The 25629-nt window shown below is 52.3% G+C and overlaps 28 non-coding genes across 28 annotated transcripts; 6 read left to right on the forward strand and 22 right to left on the reverse strand.

Moving 5' to 3' along the window:
* Positions 1–1745: 1745 nt before the first annotated feature.
* On the reverse strand, positions 1746–1818 carry Trnam-cau. The gene has a single exon. It is a non-coding gene; the product is annotated as a tRNA-Met (tRNA).
* A 381-nt stretch (positions 1819–2199) lies between these two features.
* Positions 2200–2270, reverse strand: Trnag-gcc. The gene has a single exon. It is a non-coding gene; the product is annotated as a tRNA-Gly (tRNA).
* Positions 2271–2612: 342 nt separating this feature from the next.
* Positions 2613–2684, forward strand: Trnag-ucc. The gene has a single exon. It is a non-coding gene; the product is annotated as a tRNA-Gly (tRNA).
* Positions 2685–3277: 593 nt separating this feature from the next.
* Trnai-aau lies at positions 3278–3351 on the reverse strand. Its single transcript has one exon. It is a non-coding gene; the product is annotated as a tRNA-Ile (tRNA).
* Positions 3352–3549: 198 nt separating this feature from the next.
* On the reverse strand, positions 3550–3621 carry Trnae-uuc. Its single transcript has one exon. It is a non-coding gene; the product is annotated as a tRNA-Glu (tRNA).
* A 305-nt stretch (positions 3622–3926) lies between these two features.
* On the reverse strand, positions 3927–3999 carry Trnam-cau. The gene has a single exon. It is a non-coding gene; the product is annotated as a tRNA-Met (tRNA).
* A 381-nt stretch (positions 4000–4380) lies between these two features.
* Positions 4381–4451, reverse strand: Trnag-gcc. The gene has a single exon. It is a non-coding gene; the product is annotated as a tRNA-Gly (tRNA).
* A 342-nt stretch (positions 4452–4793) lies between these two features.
* Positions 4794–4865, forward strand: Trnag-ucc. The gene has a single exon. It is a non-coding gene; the product is annotated as a tRNA-Gly (tRNA).
* Positions 4866–5458: 593 nt separating this feature from the next.
* On the reverse strand, positions 5459–5532 carry Trnai-aau. Its single transcript has one exon. It is a non-coding gene; the product is annotated as a tRNA-Ile (tRNA).
* Positions 5533–5730: 198 nt separating this feature from the next.
* On the reverse strand, positions 5731–5802 carry Trnae-uuc. Its single transcript has one exon. It is a non-coding gene; the product is annotated as a tRNA-Glu (tRNA).
* Positions 5803–6107: 305 nt separating this feature from the next.
* Trnam-cau lies at positions 6108–6180 on the reverse strand. The gene has a single exon. It is a non-coding gene; the product is annotated as a tRNA-Met (tRNA).
* A 381-nt stretch (positions 6181–6561) lies between these two features.
* Trnag-gcc lies at positions 6562–6632 on the reverse strand. The gene has a single exon. It is a non-coding gene; the product is annotated as a tRNA-Gly (tRNA).
* Positions 6633–6974: 342 nt separating this feature from the next.
* Positions 6975–7046, forward strand: Trnag-ucc. Its single transcript has one exon. It is a non-coding gene; the product is annotated as a tRNA-Gly (tRNA).
* Positions 7047–7639: 593 nt separating this feature from the next.
* Trnai-aau lies at positions 7640–7713 on the reverse strand. The gene has a single exon. It is a non-coding gene; the product is annotated as a tRNA-Ile (tRNA).
* Positions 7714–7911: 198 nt separating this feature from the next.
* Trnae-uuc lies at positions 7912–7983 on the reverse strand. The gene has a single exon. It is a non-coding gene; the product is annotated as a tRNA-Glu (tRNA).
* A 305-nt stretch (positions 7984–8288) lies between these two features.
* Trnam-cau lies at positions 8289–8361 on the reverse strand. The gene has a single exon. It is a non-coding gene; the product is annotated as a tRNA-Met (tRNA).
* A 381-nt stretch (positions 8362–8742) lies between these two features.
* Trnag-gcc lies at positions 8743–8813 on the reverse strand. The gene has a single exon. It is a non-coding gene; the product is annotated as a tRNA-Gly (tRNA).
* Positions 8814–9155: 342 nt separating this feature from the next.
* Trnag-ucc lies at positions 9156–9227 on the forward strand. The gene has a single exon. It is a non-coding gene; the product is annotated as a tRNA-Gly (tRNA).
* Positions 9228–9820: 593 nt separating this feature from the next.
* Trnai-aau lies at positions 9821–9894 on the reverse strand. The gene has a single exon. It is a non-coding gene; the product is annotated as a tRNA-Ile (tRNA).
* A 198-nt stretch (positions 9895–10092) lies between these two features.
* Positions 10093–10164, reverse strand: Trnae-uuc. The gene has a single exon. It is a non-coding gene; the product is annotated as a tRNA-Glu (tRNA).
* Positions 10165–10469: 305 nt separating this feature from the next.
* On the reverse strand, positions 10470–10542 carry Trnam-cau. Its single transcript has one exon. It is a non-coding gene; the product is annotated as a tRNA-Met (tRNA).
* A 6329-nt stretch (positions 10543–16871) lies between these two features.
* Positions 16872–16943, forward strand: Trnag-ucc. Its single transcript has one exon. It is a non-coding gene; the product is annotated as a tRNA-Gly (tRNA).
* A 593-nt stretch (positions 16944–17536) lies between these two features.
* Trnai-aau lies at positions 17537–17610 on the reverse strand. Its single transcript has one exon. It is a non-coding gene; the product is annotated as a tRNA-Ile (tRNA).
* A 198-nt stretch (positions 17611–17808) lies between these two features.
* Trnae-uuc lies at positions 17809–17880 on the reverse strand. Its single transcript has one exon. It is a non-coding gene; the product is annotated as a tRNA-Glu (tRNA).
* A 305-nt stretch (positions 17881–18185) lies between these two features.
* On the reverse strand, positions 18186–18258 carry Trnam-cau. The gene has a single exon. It is a non-coding gene; the product is annotated as a tRNA-Met (tRNA).
* Positions 18259–24613: 6355 nt separating this feature from the next.
* Trnag-ucc lies at positions 24614–24685 on the forward strand. Its single transcript has one exon. It is a non-coding gene; the product is annotated as a tRNA-Gly (tRNA).
* A 593-nt stretch (positions 24686–25278) lies between these two features.
* Trnai-aau lies at positions 25279–25352 on the reverse strand. Its single transcript has one exon. It is a non-coding gene; the product is annotated as a tRNA-Ile (tRNA).
* A 198-nt stretch (positions 25353–25550) lies between these two features.
* On the reverse strand, positions 25551–25622 carry Trnae-uuc. Its single transcript has one exon. It is a non-coding gene; the product is annotated as a tRNA-Glu (tRNA).
* Between the last annotated feature and the right edge of the window lie 7 nt (positions 25623–25629).

Raw genomic sequence — 25629 nt, forward strand, 5'->3', positions numbered from 1 at the left:
CGGGGGAAACATCCGACGAAACGGAAATGTCAACACCTGCACTAGCTTCCGGCAAACATGGACTGCACGGAGGCGAAACGTGAGCAGGAAGGTCCGAGGCCCCAAAGTTGGAAGGAAGCGGAGCAGCTCCTCCGGCAGAGGTATGGGGCAGCGAAGCAGGAAGTTGTCGCGGCTCCACTTGTTGTGACATCGAAGTCGGTTCGGAAGACGGCGCCAACAGGCCCGACCGACGACCCGACTCGAGAGAAGCTGCGTCGGAGGCCGGAGGGGCGCCAGCAGCCGCCACCGGAACCGCTACCTCAGGAGGGCAGGGAGCAGCTACAGTACACAGTGGCTCGGAGGATGCCGGTCGCTCGGACTGGGGCATCTCAGGGAGATCCTCATCCGTACTATTACCATCGTGTGGGCGACGCCTCTTATTATTCAAAAGTGGCACACCCACCTGAGGGACAGACGGAACAACATCAGATTTAGCACGCAAAGGAGGAAATTCTGTGTCAGGGGTGCGCAAAACCTGTGGCGGGGCGCTACTACCACTGGACTGTGCTACACCAAGAGCAGAACCACCTGCAACGAGGTCAGCGACCGTTAACTTGCGACGCTGTTCGAGAGAATTTTTTAAAACAAAAACCCTCCGCGGACAGTCGGTACGCACGTGACCACTTTCATTGCACAAAAAACAGGTGCCAACCTGACCACTATATGTTACATGGACACGATATCCACCGATCTGCAGGTGAGATGGAATATTCTGCTTAACGTGCATTTCGACTGAACGAATACCACTGTAACATTGCAGTCGATGTTGGCTTGACCAGCGTTCAAGGCGAATGCTCTTTACATCACCATACTTCTGTAGACCCTCCTTAAGATAGACATTATCCACCTCCGGCGGAAGGTTGTAAACACGAACACTGGTGTACGTAATGGAAGCATTGGAAAGCAGCACGGTACTTACAGAATCATCCCGATGCCGAAAGAGAACTTGATGACCATATTTAGAAAGAATTTTATCCACCTGAAGTGGGTCCATAAACTTCACAAAGAAAACATACAGTTCGGTATCAAAATAAGCAGTGTGCACCTGATCCGAATGAACACCAAAGGTATCTACCAACCAATCATGAATCTCAAGAGAACTAGGTTGCACATGGCGGGTTGACTTGTCAAAAGCAAAACTAACTGTAGCCTGACGAGGAATAACCTGGGACGACATTATCAAAATATGCGGTCGAAACCGCTACACAAAAAACACTGAAATAAGGACAGAAAGTAACACAAGGTACGAAACAACGACGGAGAAACACTCACAGAAGTTGCAACACAACACGTAAACAAAAACGATAGTCCACTATACGTAACGCTACGGCGGAGCGGAAGACTAGGCACGTCCACACTGCACGGCGTCTAAAGCGGAACTATTCACTAGACCACACCGGATGCGGCCGTTTCGTTCGACCGTTCGTACGGTCGCTTGTCGCATTTCGTGTCGAGTGCCGCGTCGGCGCCCCTCTCTCTTTGCGAGCATCTTTGCACATAGTGACTGGCAAGGCGCGCACCTCAAACGTCGCAGAGCAATGCTTTTGGCTTCATGCTCTGCTGGGAGAAGAGGAAAAGGGAAGCTGTAAGTAGCAATAACAGGAAGTAAACATTTTCCCGCTGAAGCGTTGAAACGTTGTGGATAACAAACAAGAAATACGTTGGCGCCCTAGCAACAGCACCACCATCAGTCACAGAAAATTAAATGCCCCGGGTGAGGATCGAACTCACGACCTTAAGATTATGAGACTTACGCGCTGCCTACTGCGCTACCGAGGCACGGGTGCACCGCTTGTCCTGCACACTGGGTAAATGCCGTACCCAATATTAGACGTAGAGACACTGTACTTCCTGGATAACGTGTTCTGTTGCTACACGTGCACTGCCGGCCCAGTTGATTGCGGTGCTGCTGCAGCTGTTGCAACGATAGGCAGCACTCCTTGTCGTTAAAGTTCAGAGCCTCGGAGGCACCCGGACCCGGCAACTTGTGAGGCCAGGCCGACGCTAGTCTGTAGAACATGATGCGAGCGTCCTAGTGGGGACCCGCGAGTGCTGCGTTCTCGGTCCTTCTCAAGGGAAATCCAGCTACACATTCTTGTGGATCGTGCATCTCAAGCGCTCAAGCCACGCGGCAGCATCATCGCGGGAAAAGCAAAATGATGCATCGGCCGGGAATCGAACCCGGGCCGCCCGCGTGGCAGGCGAGCATTCTACCACTGAACCACCGATGCTGGGGCCAGCGGTAACTTGACGCTGCTTCCCGAGCAGATGTCTCAAGGGAAAGTGGGACTGCCGTCAAGCGCCGTAGCATTCTGTGGGAAAGATGCTGCAGACGCTGAATCCTGCACTGCACTGCTTAAAAATGCCGCCAGAACGCGGTCCTCTGCGTACTCTTGCGTCGCCGGCGCCCAACTCTTGCCAAAGGATGCGAAATGTGCGCGGATACGCTGTCCGAATGCGTCTGGATGTGCTCCCCTAGCCTGCCTCGAGATGCGCCTGCCAGGTACGATCACCTTCCGCCGCTGCCGACTGGCGGGAAGCCGACACAGCGCGGACGCGCGGCGCTCGCTTGTGCGGTGGTGGTGTAATGGTCAGCATAGTTGCCTTCCAAGCAGTTGATCCGGGTTCGATTCCCGGCCACCGCAGCAGGCTTTTAATTTCGCGTATGAGTACTTTCGCCACGCGCTCTTAAATTATTGTTTTTTCGCCCTCTTACTCGCTGCATACCAGCCCTTAGTGTGTCTCGACTTGTCTCGACTTTGCTCAGCTGACGCGAGAGCTGACGCTCTCAAATCGGCCTTTATCAAGACGACAAGCACGAGAAACGACTGAGAGAGCTAAGGAGAGGCGAGGCGATGGACACACAGCACGCCCCCTTCATTTCACGGTGGCGTCTCCCTGACCGAATCGGGCTGTAGCTCCGAAAACAAAGGAGAAACAAAAATAGGAAGTAAAAGTGCAAATAGTGCCCTGTGTTCCCATGCGCTCACCCGCCCAAGTACTGACAAGGGCCAAAGTTGTTACGCATCGGCAATCGGACATTTTCTTTCATTTTCTCTTTATCGGTTGAGAACCAGTGTATTCAAGATATTATGGCCATTGCCGAGTGAATGCTGTAGCGCTTCCCGACGAGTCGGGTTCGGATCCTCTGTCAACTTCCACGCAGGGTGATGATCTTCTGGTCATCACACTCGCCAGCTGAAATCGGCGCTGCCTTTTCGAGGTAGTAAAGGAGTAGTGGCCCGTGGGGGGATCGAACCCACGACCTTCGCGTTATTAGCACGACGCTCTAACCAACTGAGCTAACGGGCCTCGGCAGATGCAGTTGCTCAGCCCTACGCTGGAAACAGGTGGCATGAAGCCATACACCATTTCTATGGTCGTCGTGTGTCTGCTTCCCTAGTCTATATTCTGCTGACGGTCACGAAACAGTAGCTATATTGCGAGCAGGACGGGAAACGGCCGCTCGGACAGCTCAAACCTGTCACGATTCGTGTGGAAAAAATTCCGTTCCGGTACCGGGAATCGAACCCGGGCCTCCTGGGTGAAAGCCAGGTATCCTAGCCACTAGACCACACCGGATGCGGCCGTTTCGTTCGACCGTTCGTACGGTCGCTTGTCGCATTTCGTGTCGAGTGCCGCGTCGGCGCCCCTCTCTCTTTGCGAGCATCTTTGCACATAGTGACTGGCAAGGCGCGCACCTCAAACGTCGCAGAGCAATGCTTTTGGCTTCATGCTCTGCTGGGAGAAGAGGAAAAGGGAAGCTGTAAGTAGCAATAACAGGAAGTAAACATTTTCCCGCTGAAGCGTTGAAACGTTGTGGATAACAAACAAGAAATACGTTGGCGCCCTAGCAACAGCACCACCATCAGTCACAGAAAATTAAATGCCCCGGGTGAGGATCGAACTCACGACCTTAAGATTATGAGACTTACGCGCTGCCTACTGCGCTACCGAGGCACGGGTGCACCGCTTGTCCTGCAAACTGGGTAAATGCCGTACCCAATATTAGACGTAGAGACACTGTACTTCCTTGATAACGTGTTCTGTTGCTACACGTGCACTGCCGGCCCAGTTGATTGCGGTGCTGCTGCAGCTGTTGCAACGATAGGCAGCACTCCTTGTCGTTAAAGTTCAGAGCCTCGGAGGCACCCGGACCCGGTAACTTGTGAGGCCAGGCCGACGCTAGTCTGTAGAACATGATGCGAGCGTCCTAGTGGGGACCCGCGAGTGCTGCGTTCTCGGTCCTTCTCAAGGGAAATCCAGCTACACATTCTTGTGGATCGTGCATCTCAAGCGCTCAAGCCACGCGGCAGCATCATCGCGGGAAAAGCAAAATGATGCATCGGCCGGGAATCGAACCCGGGCCGCCCGCGTGGCAGGCGAGCATTCTACCACTGAACCACCGATGCTGGGGCCAGCGGTAACTTGACGCTGCTTCCCGAGCAGATGTCTCAAGGGAAAGTGGGACTGCCGTCAAGCGCCGTAGCATTCTGTGGGAAAGATGCTGCAGACGCTGAATCCTGCACTGCACTGCTTAAAAATGCCGCCAGAACGCGGTCCTCTGCGTACTCTTGCGTCGCCGGCGCCCAACTCTTGCCAAAGGATGCGAAATGTGCGCGGATACGCTGTCCGAATGCGTCTGGATGTGCTCCCCTAGCCTGCCTCGAAATGCGCCTGCCAGGTACGATCACCTTCCGCCGCTGCCGACTGGCGGGAAGCCGACACAGCGCGGACGCGCGGCGCTCGCTTGTGCGGTGGTGGTGTAATGGTCAGCATAGTTGCCTTCCAAGCAGTTGATCCGGGTTCGATTCCCGGCCACCGCAGCAGGCTTTTAATTTCGCGTATGAGTACTTTCGCCACGCGCTCTTAAATTATTGTTTTTTCGCCCTCTTACTCGCTGCATACCAGCCCTTAGTGTGTCTCGACTTGTCTCGACTTTGCTCAGCTGACGCGAGAGCTGGCGCTCTCAAATCGGCCTTTATCAAAACGACAAGCACGAGAAACGACTGAGAGAGCTAAGGAGAGGCGAGGCGATGGACACACAGCACGCCCCCTTCATTTCACGGTGGCGTCTCCCTGACCGAATCGGGCTGTAGCTCCGAAAACAAAGGAGAAACAAAAATAGGAAGTAAAAGTGCAAATAGTGCCCTGTGTTCCCATGCGCTCACCCGCCCAAGTACTGACAAGGGCCAAAGTTGTTACGCATCGGCAATCGGACATTTTCTTTCATTTTCTCTTTATCGGTTGAGAACCAGTGTATTCAAGATATTATGGCCATTGCCGAGTGAATGCTGTAGCGCTTCCCGACGAGTCGGGTTCGGATCCTCTGTCAACTTCCACGCAGGGTGATGATCTTCTGGTCATCACACTCGCCAGCTGAAATCGGCGCTGCCTTTTCGAGGTAGTAAAGGAGTAGTGGCCCGTGGGGGGATCGAACCCACGACCTTCGCGTTATTAGCACGACGCTCTAACCAACTGAGCTAACGGGCCTCGGCAGATGCAGTTGCTCAGCCCTACGCTGGAAACAGGTGGCATGAAGCCATACACCATTTCTATGGTCGTCGTGTGTCTGCTTCCCTAGTCTATATTCTGCTGACGGTCACGAAACAGTAGCTATATTGCGAGCAGGACGGGAAACGGCCGCTCGGACAGCTCAAACCTGTCACGATTCGTGTGGAAAAAATTCCGTTCCGGTACCGGGAATCGAACCCGGGCCTCCTGGGTGAAAGCCAGGTATCCTAGCCACTAGACCACACCGGATGCGGCCGTTTCGTTCGACCGTTCGTACGGTCGCTTGTCGCATTTCGTGTCGAGTGCCGCGTCGGCGCCCCTCTCTCTTTGCGAGCATCTTTGCACATAGTGACTGGCAAGGCGCGCACCTCAAACGTCGCAGAGCAATGCTTCTGGCTTCATGCTCTGCTGGGAGAAGAGGAAAAGGGAAGCTGTAAGTAGCAATAACAGGAAGTAAACATTTTCCCGCTGAAGCGTTGAAACGTTGTGGATAACAAACAAGAAATACGTTGGCGCCCTAGCAACAGCACCACCATCAGTCACAGAAAATTAAATGCCCCGGGTGAGGATCGAACTCACGACCTTAAGATTATGAGACTTACGCGCTGCCTACTGCGCTACCGAGGCACGGGTGCACCGCTTGTCCTGCAAACTGGGTAAATGCCGTACCCAATATTAGACGTAGAGACACTGTACTTCCTGGATAACGTGTTCTGTTGCTACACGTGCACTGCCGGCCCAGTTGATTGCGGTGCTGCTGCAGCTGTTGCAACGATAGGCAGCACTCCTTGTCGTTAAAGTTCAGAGCCTCGGAGGCACCCGGACCCGGCAACTTGTGAGGCCAGGCCGACGCTAGTCTGTAGAACATGATGCGAGCGTCCTAGTGGGGACCCGCGAGTGCTGCGTTCTCGGTCCTTCTCAAGGGAAATCCAGCTACACATTCTTGTGGATCGTGCATCTCAAGCGCTCAAGCCACGCGGCAGCATCATCGCGGGAAAAGCAAAATGATGCATCGGCCGGGAATCGAACCCGGGCCGCCCGCGTGGCAGGCGAGCATTCTACCACTGAACCACCGATGCTGGGGCCAGCGGTAACTTGACGCTGCTTCCCGAGCAGATGTCTCAAGGGAAAGTGGGACTGCCGTCAAGCGCCGTAGCATTCTGTGGGAAAGATGCTGCAGACGCTGAATCCTGCACTGCACTGCTTAAAAATGCCGCCAGAACGCGGTCCTCTGCGTACTCTTGCGTCGCCGGCGCCCAACTCTTGCCAAAGGATGCGAAATGTGCGCGGATACGCTGTCCGAATGCGTCTGGATGTGCTCCCCTAGCCTGCCTCGAAATGCGCCTGCCAGGTACGATCACCTTCCGCCGCTGCCGACTGGCGGGAAGCCGACACAGCGCGGACGCGCGGCGCTCGCTTGTGCGGTGGTGGTGTAATGGTCAGCATAGTTGCCTTCCAAGCAGTTGATCCGGGTTCGATTCCCGGCCACCGCAGCAGGCTTTTAATTTCGCGTATGAGTACTTTCGCCACGCGCTCTTAAATTATTGTTTTTTCGCCCTCTTACTCGCTGCATACCAGCCCTTAGTGTGTCTCGACTTGTCTCGACTTTGCTCAGCTGACGCGAGAGCTGGCGCTCTCAAATCGGCCTTTATCAAAACGACAAGCACGAGAAACGACTGAGAGAGCTAAGGAGAGGCGAGGCGATGGACACACAGCACGCCCCCTTCATTTCACGGTGGCGTCTCCCTGACCGAATCGGGCTGTAGCTCCGAAAACAAAGGAGAAACAAAAATAGGAAGTAAAAGTGCAAATAGTGCCCTGTGTTCCCATGCGCTCACCCGCCCAAGTACTGACAAGGGCCAAAGTTGTTACGCATCGGCAATCGGACATTTTCTTTCATTTTCTCTTTATCGGTTGAGAACCAGTGTATTCAAGATATTATGGCCATTGCCGAGTGAATGCTGTAGCGCTTCCCGACGAGTCGGGTTCGGATCCTCTGTCAACTTCCACGCAGGGTGATGATCTTCTGGTCATCACACTCGCCAGCTGAAATCGGCGCTGCCTTTTCGTAGTAGTAAAGGAGTAGTGGCCCGTGGGGGGATCGAACCCACGACCTTCGCGTTATTAGCACGACGCTCTAACCAACTGAGCTAACGGGCCTCGGCAGATGCAGTTGCTCAGCCCTACGCTGGAAACAGGTGGCATGAAGCCATACACCATTTCTATGGTCGTCGTGTGTCTGCTTCCCTAGTCTATATTCTGCTGACGGTCACGAAACAGTAGCTATATTGCGAGCAGGACGGGAAACGGCCGCTCGGACAGCTCAAACCTGTCACGATTCGTGTGGAAAAAATTCCGTTCCGGTACCGGGAATCGAACCCGGGCCTCCTGGGTGAAAGCCAGGTATCCTAGCCACTAGACCACACCGGATGCGGCCGTTTCGTTCGACCGTTCGTACGGTCGCTTGTCGCATTTCGTGTCGAGTGCCGCGTCGGCGCCCCTCTCTCTTTGCGAGCATCTTTGCACATAGTGACTGGCAAGGCGCGCACCTCAAACGTCGCAGAGCAATGCTTTTGGCTTCATGCTCTGCTGGGAGAAGAGGAAAAGGGAAGCTGTAAGTAGCAATAACAGGAAGTAAACATTTTCCCGCTGAAGCGTTGAAACGTTGTGGATAACAAACAAGAAATACGTTGGCGCCCTAGCAACAGCACCACCATCAGTCACAGAAAATTAAATGCCCCGGGTGAGGATCGAACTCACGACCTTAAGATTATGAGACTTACGCGCTGCCTACTGCGCTACCGAGGCACGGGTGCACCGCTTGTCCTGCAAACTGGGTAAATGCCGTACCCAATATTAGACGTAGAGACACTGTACTTCCTGGATAACGTGTTCTGTTGCTACACGTGCACTGCCGGCCCAGTTGATTGCGGTGCTGCTGCAGCTGTTGCAACGATAGGCAGCACTCCTTGTCGTTAAAGTTCAGAGCCTCGGAGGCACCCGGACCCGGCAACTTGTGAGGCCAGGCCGACGCTAGTCTGTAGAACATGATGCGAGCGTCCTAGTGGGGACCCGCGAGTGCTGCGTTCTCGGTCCTTCTCAAGGGAAATCCAGCTACACATTCTTGTGGATCGTGCATCTCAAGCGCTCAAGCCACGCGGCAGCATCATCGCGGGAAAAGCAAAATGATGCATCGGCCGGGAATCGAACCCGGGCCGCCCGCGTGGCAGGCGAGCATTCTACCACTGAACCACCGATGCTGGGGCCAGCGGTAACTTGACGCTGCTTCCCGAGCAGATGTCTCAAGGGAAAGTGGGACTGCCGTCAAGCGCCGTAGCATTCTGTGGGAAAGATGCTGCAGACGCTGAATCCTGCACTGCACTGCTTAAAAATGCCGCCAGAACGCGGTCCTCTGCGTACTCTTGCGTCGCCGGCGCCCAACTCTTGCCAAATGATGCGAAATGTGCGCGGATACGCTGTCCGAATGCGTCTGGATGTGCTCCCCTAGCCTGCCTCGAAATGCGCCTGCCAGGTACGATCACCTTCCGCCGCTGCCGACTGGCGGGAAGCCGACACAGCGCGGACGCGCGGCGCTCGCTTGTGCGGTGGTGGTGTAATGGTCAGCATAGTTGCCTTCCAAGCAGTTGATCCGGGTTCGATTCCCGGCCACCGCAGCAGGCTTTTAATTTCGCGTATGAGTACTTTCGCCACGCGCTCTTAAATTATTGTTTTTTCGCCCTCTTACTCGCTGCTTACCAGCCCTTAGTGTGTCTCGACTTGTCTCGACTTTGCTCAGCTGACGCGAGAGCTGACGCTCTCAAATCGGCCTTTATCAAAACGACAAGCACGAGAAACGACTGAGAGAGCTAAGGAGAGGCGAGGCGATGGACACACAGCACGCCCCCTTCATTTCACGGTGGCGTCTCCCTGACCGAATCGGGCTGTAGCTCCGAAAACAAAGGAGAAACAAAAATAGGAAGTAAAAGTGCAAATAGTGCCCTGTGTTCCCATGCGCTCACCCGCCCAAGTACTGACAAGGGCCAAAGTTGTTACGCATCGGCAATCGGACATTTTCTTTCATTTTCTCTTTATCGGTTGAGAACCAGTGTATTCAAGATATTATGGCCATTGCCGAGTGAATGCTGTAGCGCTTCCCGACGAGTCGGGTTCGGATCCTCTGTCAACTTCCACGCAGGGTGATGATCTTCTGGTCATCACACTCGCCAGCTGAAATCGGCGCTGCCTTTTCGTAGTAGTAAAGGAGTAGTGGCCCGTGGGGGGATCGAACCCACGACCTTCGCGTTATTAGCACGACGCTCTAACCAACTGAGCTAACGGGCCTCGGCAGATGCAGTTGCTCAGCCCTACGCTGGAAACAGGTGGCATGAAGCCATACACCATTTCTATGGTCGTCGTGTGTCTGCTTCCCTAGTCTATATTCTGCTGACGGTCACGAAACAGTAGCTATATTGCGAGCAGGACGGGAAACGGCCGCTCGGACAGCTCAAACCTGTCACGATTCATGTGGAAAAAATTCCGTTCCGGTACCGGGAATCGAACCCGGGCCTCCTGGGTGAAAGCCAGGTATCCTAGCCACTAGACCACACCGGATGCGGCCGTTTCGTTCGACCGTTCGTACGGTCGCTTGTCGCATTTCGTGTCGAGTGCCGCGTCGGCGCCCCTCTCTCTTTGCGAGCATCTTTGCACATAGTGACTGGCAAGGCGCGCACCTCAAACGTCGCAGAGCAATGCTTTTGGCTTCATGCTCTGCTGGGAGAAGAGGAAAAGGGAAGCTGTAAGTAGCAATAACAGGAAGTAAACATTTTCCCGCTGAAGCGTTGAAACGTTGTGGATAACAAACAAGAAATACGTTGGCGCCCTAGCAACAGCACCACCATCAGTCACAGAAAATTAAATGCCCCGGGTGAGGATCGAACTCACGACCTTAAGATTATGAGACTTACGCGCTGCCTACTGCGCTACCGAGGCACGGGTGCACCGCTTGTCCTGCAAACTGGGTAAATGCCGTACCCAATATTAGACGTAGAGACACTGTACTTCCTGGATAACGTGTTCTGTTGCTACACGTGCACTGCCGGCCCAGTTGATTGCGGTGCTGCTGCAGCTGTTGCAACGATAGGCAGCACTCCTTGTCGTTAAAGTTCAGAGCCTCGGAGGCACCCGGACCCGGCAACTTGTGAGGCCAGGCCGACGCTAGTCTGTAGAACATGATGCGAGCGTCCTAGTGGGGACCCGCGAGTGCTGCGTTCTCGGTCCTTCTCAAGGGAAATCCAGCTACACATTCTTGTGGATCGTGCATCTCAAGCGCTCAAGCCACGCGGCAGCATCATCGCGGGAAAAGCAAAATGATGCATCGGCCGGGAATCGAACCCGGGCCGCCCGCGTGGCAGGCGAGCATTCTACCACTTTTTTTTTTTTTTTTTTTTTAGGGCCTCCCAACTCCCCTTATAGCCCTCCTTACTCTCACCAAAATATGCCTTCTTCGGCGAGCTTCATCGCTATATTTGCTGGACTGTCGAACTTCGTGGAACAGTGGTATAACTTAAAACAAAATCATCTTCTGCTCAGATGGTGTGGTGTCTTCTTCCACAGAAAAGTGGAGAACTAAAAAAAATTTTATCGCGGAATTCGTGGACGGTCTTCTTTCCTCCGCTGGTTCAACTCTTCTGCTCGTAGTTCAACTAAACTCATATTCCGCTTAAAAGAAAAATATATTGTCCCTCCTGACTAACGTCAGTCACTCCGATGTAGCAGAGAGTTGTTACAAAACAGGTGGCAACGCAGCACAACAGCACAACATGACAGTTTATGTCGATGTGTGCATCACACGAAAGAAACAGAAATCACAGGAAAGTAATAAAATGAAATCGCGACAGTCCGGGAACAGAATTTAAGAGATTGGAAAAAAACACTCCTGCAACTATGAATGTTCCACACAAACAGGCTGTATCTTCTAAAATACCCATGAAGTCTTGTGAACAAAATAAAATTCCTCAAAAGTAAAAGGACACTCCTCCCTTGGAGATAAAACCAGAACGACCCGTAGTGTGGGTGTGGCACAAGTCACCAACCATAACGCAAATAAAACAAATAAAAGAAGGAAAAAGAAATTAAAAATAGAACGCGTCAGCTCAGTAAATCTCAGTTCAAGGTGTTTGCCGCAGTTCCATTTCATAGCCGTAACCCAAGGCCGCCTTCAAAAAATTCGCAAACAGTTCGCGAAATTGAACGCAATCCTTCAGTGTCATATACTGGGCCCACAAATAATCCAGGTAAATCACAGTATCAGTGACGGCCATATCGATAAGGGCATAAATCGTATGCCCTAAGATCCAGACAGTGGCGTTATTTTTCGTCCGCGGGAAAGCTTTGAAGTTAGGCACTATCACACGACGAACAGTCACAAGGTGAGGAGGCGTTCGATTAATGTGGGCGACCATTCGTTGACACAGCCGCCATACCGTCGACACCGATGCACACTCAAAACGATGTTCCCGTGTGTCCACATCACCACATCTACCACAGTTGGCAGAGGGAAGGAGATGAATGTCGGCAAGCCGCTGGTTCGTCGCTAGGGTGTTGTTGACGATCTTAAACCAGAGCGCACTCACATCCGACGGCAACACCGGGTTGTTGATGTTTGCCCACACGTTCACCCATTCCACTGTAGGGTTCCGGAACACCAGTTTATGACGCGGAGGTTGTCCAGTCAGGGCAACGTAGAGTCCGCGGGCGGTCCTGTGTCTGTCGGTAGCCGTTGACAGAGCGTAGCTCCTCGTTAAAAAGTACTCCCGTATGTAGGACATCTTATACGGGATGGCCGCGAGAGAGACGGGCGCCGCTTCAGAGTGTGGGCGGTAGAGCTCCAGGAGTGCCGCGGTGCTTCCTGCCGGGTTGTCGGACTGCAGGGTGGCTGTCCGGTGGACGAGCAGAGCGCCACATTTGCGTGGAACGTCGGTGAAACCGAGGCCGCCCAGCTGCCTGTCGATGACACAGGTCGAAGCCTTGACTTTAAAAATTTCATGCCGCCACAGGAGCCAGTAGACTGCCTGCGAAATCGCCCTCCCGATCGGCTTCGGAACACTAAGCAGTTGGGCGATGTACCACGCGTTCGATAAGATGAATGTGTTAATGACAGCCACACGTTGATGTAAGTTGAGTCGGCGACCTGAGTGGCTGCGACATAGGGTCTTCACAGTGCCAAGAATGCGCCTCCAGTTTAAAACTTGCATTTTTTGTGGGCACGCTACAATGTCGAGTCCTAAAATTTTGTGGGTGCGCACAACACGGAACCAGTCCCGTTCAGCAGACAGTCCCCGACGACCCAGTGGTACCAATACAGTTTTCCGCGTATTCAGAACGGCGCCAGAGGCACGTTCGTACAATGTCAGAACATCGCGAACTCTGTCCAAGTCATGTGCCCGCCCCAGGAAAAGTCGCACGTCGTCAGCATAGGCAGCACATTTGAGAGAGACGTGACAGACCTGGACACCTTCAATGATTCGACCGACTGCGCGCAAAAACGGGTCGAGCGCAATGACAAATAGGAGCATTGATAAAGGACAGCCCTGTCTGACGGATCTTGTAATAGGAATGGGCGGCGACTGCCAACCATTGATGACAATTACGGACGTCGCCGACGATAAAAGATTCCGGATAGCATCGAGAAAGTGGCCGCCGAACCCCAGTTTTGTCATGACGGACAGAAGATAATCGTGCCCGATACGGTCGAATGCATTGGCAAAGTCGATGGAGAGAATGCCAGCGGACAGGTCATTAATGGCTGCGTACGCGACCACGTCTCGGTATGAAGCCGCAGCGTGAAAAATGCTACGGCGTTGCACACCACACGACTGAAAGGGACTGATTATCCTGTCCATGACCACACTGAGTTTCGTTGCGAGGCATCGTGCCGCCAGTTTATAGTCTGCATTTAAAAGTGTGATAGGGCGTAATGCCTCAACACGGCATGCTGTCGGTGTCTTCGGAATTAATATAATACGCCCTGCAACGAACTTCGAAGGGACAGCAGCACCACGAACAATTTCATTGATCATGATCGTCAATGTCTCACCGAAAATATCCCAATAAGCCAGGTAAAATTCGATGGGAAGGCCATCTGGACCTGGAGACTTCCCTCGACGACACGAACGCAACACGTCTTTCACATCGTCCCGTGACAACATCTCATCCAGTGACTGACGGTCAGATTCGGAGATGACAGTATCCAATTCATCTAACAGAAAGGAACGTGCGACATCATCGGCAGCTGTCCGTCCGAACAATCGCTTAAAGTGGTCGGTGACGTGGGGAACGATCTCATGCTTCGCCGTGAGACGAGCACCAGTGTCCGTGATGAGGGTGGTAATGTCTTTCCTCCGCGCCAACCGTTTCTCGCGTGCCAAGTGGTAAAGCGTTGGCACTTCGTCAATGGTCTCACACTGCGGTCGGCTCCTGATCAGAACACCTTGTGCCTTGTGGAGGTGATGCTGGAGTATCTTGCTTTTAATTCTATTCAAACGTGCGCGTAAGTTTTGATCTGGCGCCACGGGCGCATCAAGCGCATCCTGGAGGCACTGCTGATAAAAGGCAATGGTGCGCCTCTCCCAAAATGACGCCTCCCTTGCATACCGCATCGCAACACTGCGCAACTGCGGTTTGGCTAGGTCGACCCACCATTGTAAGACCGAGGCATAGCTTCCCCGTTTTTCAGAACAAAACTGCCACACGTTCTGAATCTCGCAACGTAAACCGGCGTCAGAGAGATGACGGGTATTGAGTTTCCAAACACGGGAAGGTGGTGCCTGCCTATGTGCCAGTAATTGCACGTCACACACAACCCCGCAGTGATCGCTAAAAGCGACGGGATGTACCGCAACCCTATGAAGATAGGTTTGAAGCGGCCGCGACACATAAATGCGATCAATTCTGCTGGCACCGTTCGCATAAAAATGTGTGTATTGCGTCGTGGTAGGATGAAAATGACGCCAAACATCGATCAAGTCATTTGTCACAATTAGTTGGGAAAGTTCCGGGCACATGGTAGCCGTGGGAAATTGATCGGCTGCGGCAGTAACACAGTTAAAATCGCCGCCAACTACGACATTGCGGGTCGACGCAAAAAACGGAACCACATCTTGATTAAAAAAAACAGAACGTGCACGTTTATGATCAGTGCCACTCGGCGCGTATATATTAATAAATGTGACATCCTGGATCGTACACGTAAGTAAGCGGCCATTCGGTAAAAATTGAACGTTAGTTGGTTGCAATACAGTTTTATAAAGAACAGCGGTGCCACAAGTACCTTCAACGTTAATGTTATAGATGACATCATAACCAGGGACGTTATTGAAGCGCTTAACAGTAACTTCTTGGAGCAATGCAACGTCATAGCCTCCCAAAGTTAAAAAGTCTATAAAACTTGCTATTTTATGCGCAGCTATGATGCGATTTACATTGAGTGATAAAACTGAGAAGATCTTTAGATGTTGACGAGCAGAGGCCATTTAAAACACAGACACTCAAGCATTAGCAAGAAAAATGAGAAACGGAAGACGCAGATGCAGCGTCTTAAGCACACCAATAAAACTGTCAAGAAGCACTGCAACCCATTACGTAACTCGTGGACAATACTGTGCAGAAAATTACTGTCAGCGTACAGGAACAGCGTAACATAACGTCGCAGGTAAACGGGGCACGAATTACAGCAGGTCCGCCGAAAGCCGCTAATGGGATCCAGGGTCGTCCTCCTCCTGCTTCCACCAGGGCGTCTCCGTTGGTCGGTCGGTCGGTTGGGCGCGACCACCAGCGGTGTCTGTGTACGTGGCCTCGTCCGCCTGTGTTGTTGCTGTACCGGCGGCCGACGTCGCCGAATGCCTGCGCGTGCGCTGCGGCAGCTGCTCGCTACTTTGCTCGCTTTTGCGCTTCGCAGCATGCGCACCCTGTTCGCGTGCCGTATTTAAGAACACCTTGAGATGTGCTGTTTGTTCCCTTATACGCTCCTGGCGCGCAGAGCTGTCAGAGGCAGGGAGGCACGATGTCTGAACTTCACTCTCACTGCCACTCTCTGATACGGGGGTGCGCGGTAAATCATCTGACTGCTGACTCCTAGTACCCTTATTTTTATTTTTCTTTGTACGCCCTTTCCTCGGTGCCAGGGGAACCTCTTCAGGCGGCGGAGGCGGTGGTAAGGAGGTGTCCATCTCTTCCGAAATAGCAACCGGTGTATGATCCGAAACATCTGGGACCTCCTTAGCAACGGAATCCGATTCTACCACAGCCGAAGACAAAATGGGAGCGTCCTCCATTCGATCTTGTGGCGCGTCTGCAGTAACATTCACCTCACTTGGTACATCCTCAGCACGAATGGGGTCGGCAGGGCGGGGTTGTGATACAGTGCCCGCTACTATTTCACTCAGTAGTGGCACAAAGTGGCCACCAGTAGCCGCAGCATCACTACGTGGGAGCTGCACGGGTCGTCTACGCGGACAATCAACACGTAAATGCTCAGTGGAATGACAAATTGAGCATGTGGGCGGCTGGCCGATATAAGTCACTTGAGCCCTACAGCCCGCAATCATTACGTAGGATGGAATGTGTTTCTGCAAGTCAATGCGGACACTACGTACTCCACTATTAACCTGGTACCGATAGGCACTAGACCACTTTTCGTTAACTACCGACAAGACAACGCCGTACTGAGTGAGAGCACGTGCAATCAAATCATTGCCGCATTCAGGGGGCACATTAAATACTCGAACCGTTCTAACACCATAACCCGAGGGCACAATCTGCACATCACTGACTGTGCCATCGACATGCCTAAATTTATGCACTCCGCCAAATTTTTCAACAAATTTTTCACAGATGTCGCCGGAAAAGAACTTCAAAAATAGCGAATATTGCGCGAAATCCAACTGAAAAGTGTCCACTAGATCTTCCGGGATTTTCAAATCTTCGAATATAAATTCGTGGATTTCAAAAGCGGTGGGCCGCAAAGCATTTCTATCGAACACAAACTGCGCAGTGTTTGCCCTAGTAACTGTCGACATGGTACTCACGTTGAAGAAACTTGAACACGTGGACCTCGAAACACTCGCTGAGCGCCGCCCCGCGATGTAAACAAAGTCGCAACCGCTCCGCTGCTCCGCGCGATGTGCGCGGATACGCTGTCCGAATGCGTCTGGATGTGCTCCCCTAGCCTGCCTCGAAATGCGCCTGCCAGGTACGATCACCTTCCGCCGCTGCCGACTGGCGGGAAGCCGACACAGCGCGGACGCGCGGCGCTCGCTTGTGCGGTGGTGGTGTAATGGTCAGCATAGGTGCCTTCCAAGCAGTTGATCCGGGTTCGATTCCCGGCCACCGCAGCAGGCTTTTAATTTCGCGTATGAGTACTTTTGCCACGCGCTCTTAAATTATTGTTTTTTCGCCCTCTTACTCGCTGCATACCAGCCCTTAGTGTGTCTCGACTTGTCTCGACTTTGCTCAGCTGACGCGAGAGCTGACGCTCTCAAATCGGCCTTTATCAAAACGACAAGCACGAGAAACGACTGAGAGAGCTAAGGAGAGGCGAGGCGATGGACACACAGCACGCCCCCTTCATTTCACGGTGGCGTCTCCCTGACCGAATCGGGCTGTAGCTCCGAAAACAAAGGAGAAACAAAAATAGGAAGTAAAAGTGCAAATAGTGCCCTGTGTTCCCATGCGCTCACCCGCCCAAGTACTGACAAGGGCCAAAGTTGTTACGCATCGGCAATCGGACATTTTCTTTCATTTTCTCTTTATCGGTTGAGAACCAGTGTATTCAAGATATTATGGCCATTGCCGAGTGAATGCTGTAGCGCTTCCCGACGAGTCGGGTTCGGATCCTCTGTCAACTTCCACGCAGGGTGATGATCTTCTGGTCATCACACTCGCCAGCTGAAATCGGCGCTGCCTTTTCGTAGTAGTAAAGGAGTAGTGGCCCGTGGGGGGATCGAACCCACGACCTTCGCGTTATTAGCACGACGCTCTAACCAACTGAGCTAACGGGCCTCGGCAGATGCAGTTGCTCAGCCCTACGCTGGAAACAGGTGGCATGAAGCCATACACCATTTCTATGGTCGTCGTGTGTCTGCTTCCCTAGTCTATATTCTGCTGACGGTCACGAAACAGTAGCTATATTGCGAGCAGGACGGGAAACGGCCGCTCGGACAGCTCAAACCTGTCACGATTCGTGTGGAAAAAATTCCGTTCCGGTACCGGGAATCGAACCCGGGCCTCCTGGGTGAAAGCCAGGTATCCTAGCCACTAGACCACACCGGATGCGGCCGTTTCGTTCGACCGTTCGTACGGTCGCTTGTCGCATTTCGTGTCGAGTGCCGCGTCGGCGCCCCTCTCTCTTTGCGAGCATCTTTGCACATAGTGACTGGCAAGGCGCGCACCTCAAACGTCGCAGAGCAATGCTTTTGGCTTCATGCTCTGCTGGGAGAAGAGGAAAAGGGAAGCTGTAAGTAGCAATAACAGGAAGTAAACATTTTCCCGCTGAAGCGTTGAAACGTTGTGGATAACAAACAAGAAATACGTTGGCGCCCTAGCAACAGCACCACCATCAGTCACAGAAAATTAAATGCCCCGGGTGAGGATCGAACTCACGACCTTAAGATTATGAGACTTACGCGCTGCCTACTGCGCTACCGAGGCACGGGTGCACCGCTTGTCCTGCAAACTGGGTAAATGCCGTACCCAATATTAGACGTAGAGACACTGTACTTCCTGGATAACGTGTTCTGTTGCTACACGTGCACTGCCGGCCCAGTTGATTGCGGTGCTGCTGCAGCTGTTGCAACGATAGGCAGCACTCCTTGTCGTTAAAGTTCAGAGCCTCGGAGGCACCCGGACCCGGCAACTTGTGAGGCCAGGCCGACGCTAGTCTGTAGAACATGATGCGAGCGTCCTAGTGGGGACCCGCGAGTGCTGCGTTCTCGGTCCTTCTCAAGGGAAATCCAGCTACACATTCTTGTGGATCGTGCATCTCAAGCGCTCAAGCCACGCGGCAGCATCATCGCGGGAAAAGCAAAATGATGCATCGGCCGGGAATCGAACCCGGGCCGCCCGCGTGGCAGGCGAGCATTCTACCACTTTTTTTTTTTTTTTTTTTTTTTTTTTTTTTTTTTTTTTTTTTTTTTAGGGCCTCCCAACTCCCCTTATAGCCCTCTTTACTCTCACCAAAATATGCCTTCTTCGGCGAGCTTCATCGCTATATTTGCTGGACTGTCGAACTTCGTGGAACAGTGGTATAACTTAAAACAAAATCATCTTCTGCTCAGATGGTGTGGTGTCTTCTTCCACAGAAAAGTGGAGAACTAAAAAAAATTTTATCGCGGAATTCGTGGACGGTCTTCTTTCCTCCGCTGGTTCAACTCTTCTGCTCGTAGTTCAACTAAACTCATATTCCGCTTAAAAGAAAAATATATTGTCCCTCCTGACTAACGTCAGTCACTCCGATGTAGCAGAGAGTTGTTACAAAACAGGTGGCAACGCAGCACAACAGCACAACATGACAGTTTATGTCGATGTGTGCATCACACGAAAGAAACAGAAATCACAGGAAAGTAATAAAATGAAATCGCGACAGTCCGGGAACAGAATTTAAGAGATTGGAAAAAAACACTCCTGCAACTATGAATGTTCCACACAAACAGGCTGTATCTTCTAAAATACCCATGAAGTCTTGTGAACAAAATAAAATTCCTCAAAAGTAAAAGGACACTCCTCCCTTGGAGATAAAACCAGAACGACCCGTAGTGTGGGTGTGGCACAAGTCACCAACCATAACGCAAATAAAACAAATAAAAGAAGGAAAAAGAAATTAAAAATAGAACGCGCCAGCTCAGTAAATCTCAGTTCAAGGTGTTTGCCGCAGTTCCATTTCATAGCCGTAACCCAAGGCCGCCTTCAAAAAATTCGCAAACAGTTCGCGAAATTGAACGCAATCCTTCAGTGTCATATACTGGGCCCACAAATAATCCAGGTAAATCACAGTATCAGTGACGGCCATATCGATAAGGGCATAAATCGTATGCCCTAAGATCCAGACAGTGGCGTTATTTTTCGTCCGCGGGAAAGCTTTGAAGTTAGGCACTATCACACGACGAACAGTCACAAGGTGAGGAGGCGTTCGATTAATGTGGGCGACCATTCGTTGACACAGCCGCCATACCGTCGACACCGATGCACACTCAAAACGATGTTCCCGTGTGTCCACATCACCACATCTACCACAGTTGGCAGAGGGAAGGAGATGAATGTCGGCAAGCCGCTGGTTCGTCGCTAGGGTGTTGTTGACGATCTTAAACCAGAGCGCACTCACATCCGACGGCAACACCGGGTTGTTGATGTTTGCCCACACGTTCACCCATTCCACTGTAGGGTTCCGGAACACCAGTTTATGACGCGGAGGTTGTCCAGTCAGGGCAACGTAGAGTCCGCGGGCGGTCCTGTGTCTGTCGGTAGCCGTTGACAGAGCGTAGCTCCTCGTTAAAAAGTACTCCCGTATGTAGGACATCTTATACGGGATGGCCGCGAGAGAGACGGGCGCCGCTTCAGAGTGTGGGCGGTAGAGCTCCAGGAGTGCCGCGGTGCTTCCTGCCGGGTTGTCGGACTGCAGGGTGGCTGTCCGGTGGACGAGCAGAGCGCCACATTTGCGTGGAACGTCGGTGAAACCGAGGCCGCCCAGCTGCCTGTCGATGACACAGGTCGAAGCCTTGACTTTAAAAATTTCATGCCGCCACAGGAGCCAGTAGACTGCCTGCGAAATCGCCCTCCCGATCGGCTTCGGAACACTAAGCAGTTGGGCGATGTACCACGCGTTCGATAAGATGAATGTGTTAATGACAGCCACACGTTGATGTAAGTTGAGTCGGCGACCTGAGTGGCTGCGACATAGGGTCTTCACAGTGCCAAGAATGCGCCTCCAGTTTAAAACTTGCATTTTTTGTGGGCACGCTACAATGTCGAGTCCTAAAATTTTGTGGGTGCGCACAACACGGAACCAGTCCCGTTCAGCAGACAGTCCCCGACGACCCAGTGGTACCAATACAGTTTTCCGCGTATTCAGAACGGCGCCAGAGGCACGTTCGTACAATGTCAGAACATCGCGAACTCTGTCCAAGTCATGTGCCCGCCCCAGGAAAAGTCCCACGTCGTCAGCATAGGCAGCACATTTGAGAGAGACGTGACAGACCTGGACACCTTCAATGATTCGACCGACTGCGCGCAAAAACGGGTCGAGCGCAATGACAAATAGGAGCATTGATAAAGGACAGCCCTGTCTGACGGATCTTGTAATAGGAATGGGCGGCGACTGCCAACCATTGATGACAATTACGGACGTCGCCGACGATAAAAGATTCCGGATAGCATCGAGAAAGTGGCCGCCGAACCCCAGTTTTGTCATGACGGACAGAAGATAATCGTGCCCGATACGGTCGAATGCATTGGCAAAGTCGATGGAGAGAATGCCAGCGGACAGGTCATTAATGGCTGCGTACGCGACCACGTCTCGGTATGAAGCCGCAGCGTGAAAAATGCTACGGCGTTGCACACCACACGACTGAAAGGGACTGATTATCCTGTCCATGACCACACTGAGTTTCGTTGCGAGGCATCGTGCCGCCAGTTTATAGTCTGCATTTAAAAGTGTGATAGGGCGTAATGCCTCAACACGGCATGCTGTCGGTGTCTTCGGAATTAATATAATACGCCCTGCAACGAACTTCGAAGGGACAGCAGCACCACGAACAATTTCATTGATCATGATCGTCAATGTCTCACCGAAAATATCCCAATAAGCCAGGTAAAATTCGATGGGAAGGCCATCTGGACCTGGAGACTTCCCTCGACGACACGAACGCAACACGTCTTTCACATCGTCCCGTGACAACATCTCATCCAGTGACTGACGGTCAGATTCGGAGATGACAGTATCCAATTCATCTAACAGAAAGGAACGTGCGACATCATCGGCAGCTGTCCGTCCGAACAATCGCTTAAAGTGGTCGGTGACGTGGGGAACGATCTCATGCTTCGCCGTGAGACGAGCACCAGTGTCCGTGATGAGGGTGGTAATGTCTTTCCTCCGCGCCAACCGTTTCTCGCGTGCCAAGTGGTAAAGCGTTGGCACTTCGTCAATGGTCTCACACTGCGGTCGGCTCCTGATCAGAACACCTTGTGCCTTGTGGAGGTGATGCTGGAGTATCTTGCTTTTAATTCTATTCAAACGTGCGCGTAAGTTTTGATCTGGCGCCACGGGCGCATCAAGCGCATCCTGGAGGCACTGCTGATAAAAGGCAATGGTGCGCCTCTCCCAAAATGACGCCTCCCTTGCATACCGCATCGCAACACTGCGCAACTGCGGTTTGGCTAGGTCGACCCACCATTGTAAGACCGAGGCATAGCTTCCCCGTTTTTCAGAACAAAACTGCCACACGTTCTGAATCTCGCAACGTAAACCGGCGTCAGAGAGATGACGGGTATTGAGTTTCCAAACACGGGAAGGTGGTGCCTGCCTATGTGCCAGTAATTGCACGTCACACACAACCCCGCAGTGATCGCTAAAAGCGACGGGATGTACCGCAACCCTATGAAGATAGGTTTGAAGCGGCCGCGACACATAAATGCGATCAATTCTGCTGGCACCGTTCGCATAAAAATGTGTGTATTGCGTCGTGGTAGGATGAAAATGACGCCAAACATCGATCAAGTCATTTGTCACAATTAGTTGGGAAAGTTCCGGGCACATGGTAGCCGTGGGAAATTGATCGGCTGCGGCAGTAACACAGTTAAAATCGCCGCCAACTACGACATTGCGGGTCGACGCAAAAAACGGAACCACATCTTGATTAAAAAAAACAGAACGTGCACGTTTATGATCAGTGCCACTCGGCGCGTATATATTAATAAATGTGACATCCTGGATCGTACACGTAAGTAAGCGGCCATTCGGTAAAAATTGAACGTTAGTTGGTTGCAATACAGTTTTATAAAGAACAGCGGTGCCACAAGTACCTTCAACGTTAATGTTATAGATGACATCATAACCAGGGACGTTATTGAAGCGCTTAACAGTAACTTCTTGGAGCAATGCAACGTCATAGCCTCCCAAAGTTAAAAAGTCTATAAAACTTGCTATTTTATGCGCAGCTATGATGCGATTTACATTGAGTGATAAAACTGAGAAGATCTTTAGATGTTGACGAGCAGAGGCCATTTAAAACACAGACACTCAAGCATTAGCAAGAAAAATGAGAAACGGAAGACGCAGATGCAGCGTCTTAAGCACACCAATAAAACTGTCAAGAAGCACTGCAACCCATTACGTAACTCGTGGACAATACTGTGCAGAAAATTACTGTCAGCGTACAGGAACAGCGTAACATAACGTCGCAGGTAAACGGGGCACGAATTACAGCAGGTCCGCCGAAAGCCGCTAATGGGATCCAGGGTCGTCCTCCTCCTGCTTCCACCAGGGCGTCTCCGTTGGTCGGTCGGTCGGTTGGGCGCGACCACCAGCGGTGTCTGTGTACGTGGCCTCGTCCGCCTGTGTTGTTGCTGTACCGGCGGCCGACGTCGCCGAATGCCTGCGCGTGCGCTGCGGCAGCTGCTCGCTACTTTGCTCGCTTTTGCGCTTCGCAGCATGCGCACCCTGTTCGCGTGCCGTATTTAAGAACACCTTTAGATGTGCTGTTTGTTCCCTTATACGCTCCTGGCGCGCAGAGCTGTCAGAGGCAGGGAGGCACGATGTCTGAACTTCACTCTCACTGCCACTCTCTGATACGGGGGTGCGCGGTAAATCATCTGACTGCTGACTCCTAGTACCCTTATTTTTATTTTTCTTTGTACGCCCTTTCCTCGGTGCCAGGGGAACCTCTTCAGGCGGCGGAGGCGGTGGTAAGGAGGTGTCCATCTCTTCCGAAATAGCAACCGGTGTATGATCCGAAACATCTGGGACCTCCTTAGCAACGGAATCCGATTCTACCACAGCCGAAGACAAAATGGGAGCGTCCTCCATTCGATCTTGTGGCGCGTCTGCAGTAACATTCACCTCACTTGGTACATCCTCAGCACGAATGGGGTCGGCAGGGCGGGGTTGTGATACAGTGCCCGCTACTATTTCACTCAGTAGTGGCACAAAGTGGCCACCAGTAGCCGCAGCATCACTACGTGGGAGCTGCACGGGTCGTCTACGCGGACAATCAACACGTAAATGCTCAGTGGAATGACAAATTGAGCATGTGGGCGGCTGGCCGATATAAGTCACTTGAGCCCTACAGCCCGCAATCATTACGTAGGATGGAATGTGTTTCTGCAAGTCAATGCGGACACTACGTACTCCACTATTAACCTGGTACCGATAGGCACTAGACCACTTTTCGTTAACTACCGACAAGACAACGCCGTACTGAGTGAGAGCACGTGCAATCAAATCATTGCCGCATTCAGGGGGCACATTAAATACTCGAACCGTTCTAACACCATAACCCGAGGGCACAATCTGCACATCACTGACTGTGCCATCGACATGCCTAAATTTATGCACTCCGCCAAATTTTTCAACAAATTTTTCACAGATGTCGCCGGAAAAGAACTTCAAAAATAGCGAATATTGCGCGAAATCCAACTGAAAAGTGTCCACTAGATCTTCCGGGATTTTCAAATCTTCGAATATAAATTCGTGGATTTCAAAAGCGGTGGGCCGCAAAGCATTTCTATCGAACACAAACTGCGCAGTGTTTGCCCTAGTAACTGTCGACATGGTACTCACGTTGAAGAAACTTGAACACGTGGACCTCGAAACACTCGCTGAGCGCCGCCCCGCGATGTAAACAAAGTCGCAACCGCTCCGCTGCTCCGCGCGATGTGCGCGGATACGCTGTCCGAATGCGTCTGGATGTGCTCCCCTAGCCTGCCTCGAAATGCGCCTGCCAGGTACGATCACCTTCCGCCGCTGCCGACTGGCGGGAAGCCGACACAGCGCGGACGCGCGGCGCTCGCTTGTGCGGTGGTGGTGTAATGGTCAGCATAGGTGCCTTCCAAGCAGTTGATCCGGGTTCGATTCCCGGCCACCGCAGCAGGCTTTTAATTTCGCGTATGAGTACTTTTGCCACGCGCTCTTAAATTATTGTTTTTTCGCCCTCTTACTCGCTGCATACCAGCCCTTAGTGTGTCTCGACTTGTCTCGACTTTGCTCAGCTGACGCGAGAGCTGACGCTCTCAAATCGGCCTTTATCAAAACGACAAGCACGAGAAACGACTGAGAGAGCTAAGGAGAGGCGAGGCGATGGACACACAGCACGCCCCCTTCATTTCACGGTGGCGTCTCCCTGACCGAATCGGGCTGTAGCTCCGAAAACAAAGGAGAAACAAAAATAGGAAGTAAAAGTGCAAATAGTGCCCTGTGTTCCCATGCGCTCACCCGCCCAAGTACTGACAAGGGCCAAAGTTGTTACGCATCGGCAATCGGACATTTTCTTTCATTTTCTCTTTATCGGTTGAGAACCAGTGTATTCAAGATATTATGGCCATTGCCGAGTGAATGCTGTAGCGCTTCCCGACGAGTCGGGTTCGGATCCTCTGTCAACTTCCACGCAGGGTGATGATCTTCTGGTCATCACACTCGCCAGCTGAAATCGGCGCTGCCTTTTCGTAGTAGTAAAGGAGTAGTGGCCCGTGGGGGGATCGAACCCACGACCTTCGCGTTATTAGCACGACGCTCTAACCAACTGAGCTAACGGGCCTCGGCAGATGCAGTTGCTCAGCCCTACGCTGGAAACAGGTGGCATGAAGCCATACACCATTTCTATGGTCGTCGTGTGTCTGCTTCCCTAGTCTATATTCTGCTGACGGTCACGAAACAGTAGCTATATTGCGAGCAGGACGGGAAACGGCCGCTCGGACAGCTCAAACCTGTCACGATTCGTGTGGAAAAAATTCCGTTCCGGTACCGGGAATCGAAACCGGGCCTCCTGGGTGAAAGCCAGGTATCCTAGCCACTAGACCACACCGGATGCGGCC

This window comes from Schistocerca piceifrons, chromosome 2, assembly GCF_021461385.2.
Source record: "Schistocerca piceifrons isolate TAMUIC-IGC-003096 chromosome 2, iqSchPice1.1, whole genome shotgun sequence".
Classification (NCBI taxonomy): Eukaryota; Metazoa; Arthropoda; class Insecta; order Orthoptera; family Acrididae; genus Schistocerca; species Schistocerca piceifrons.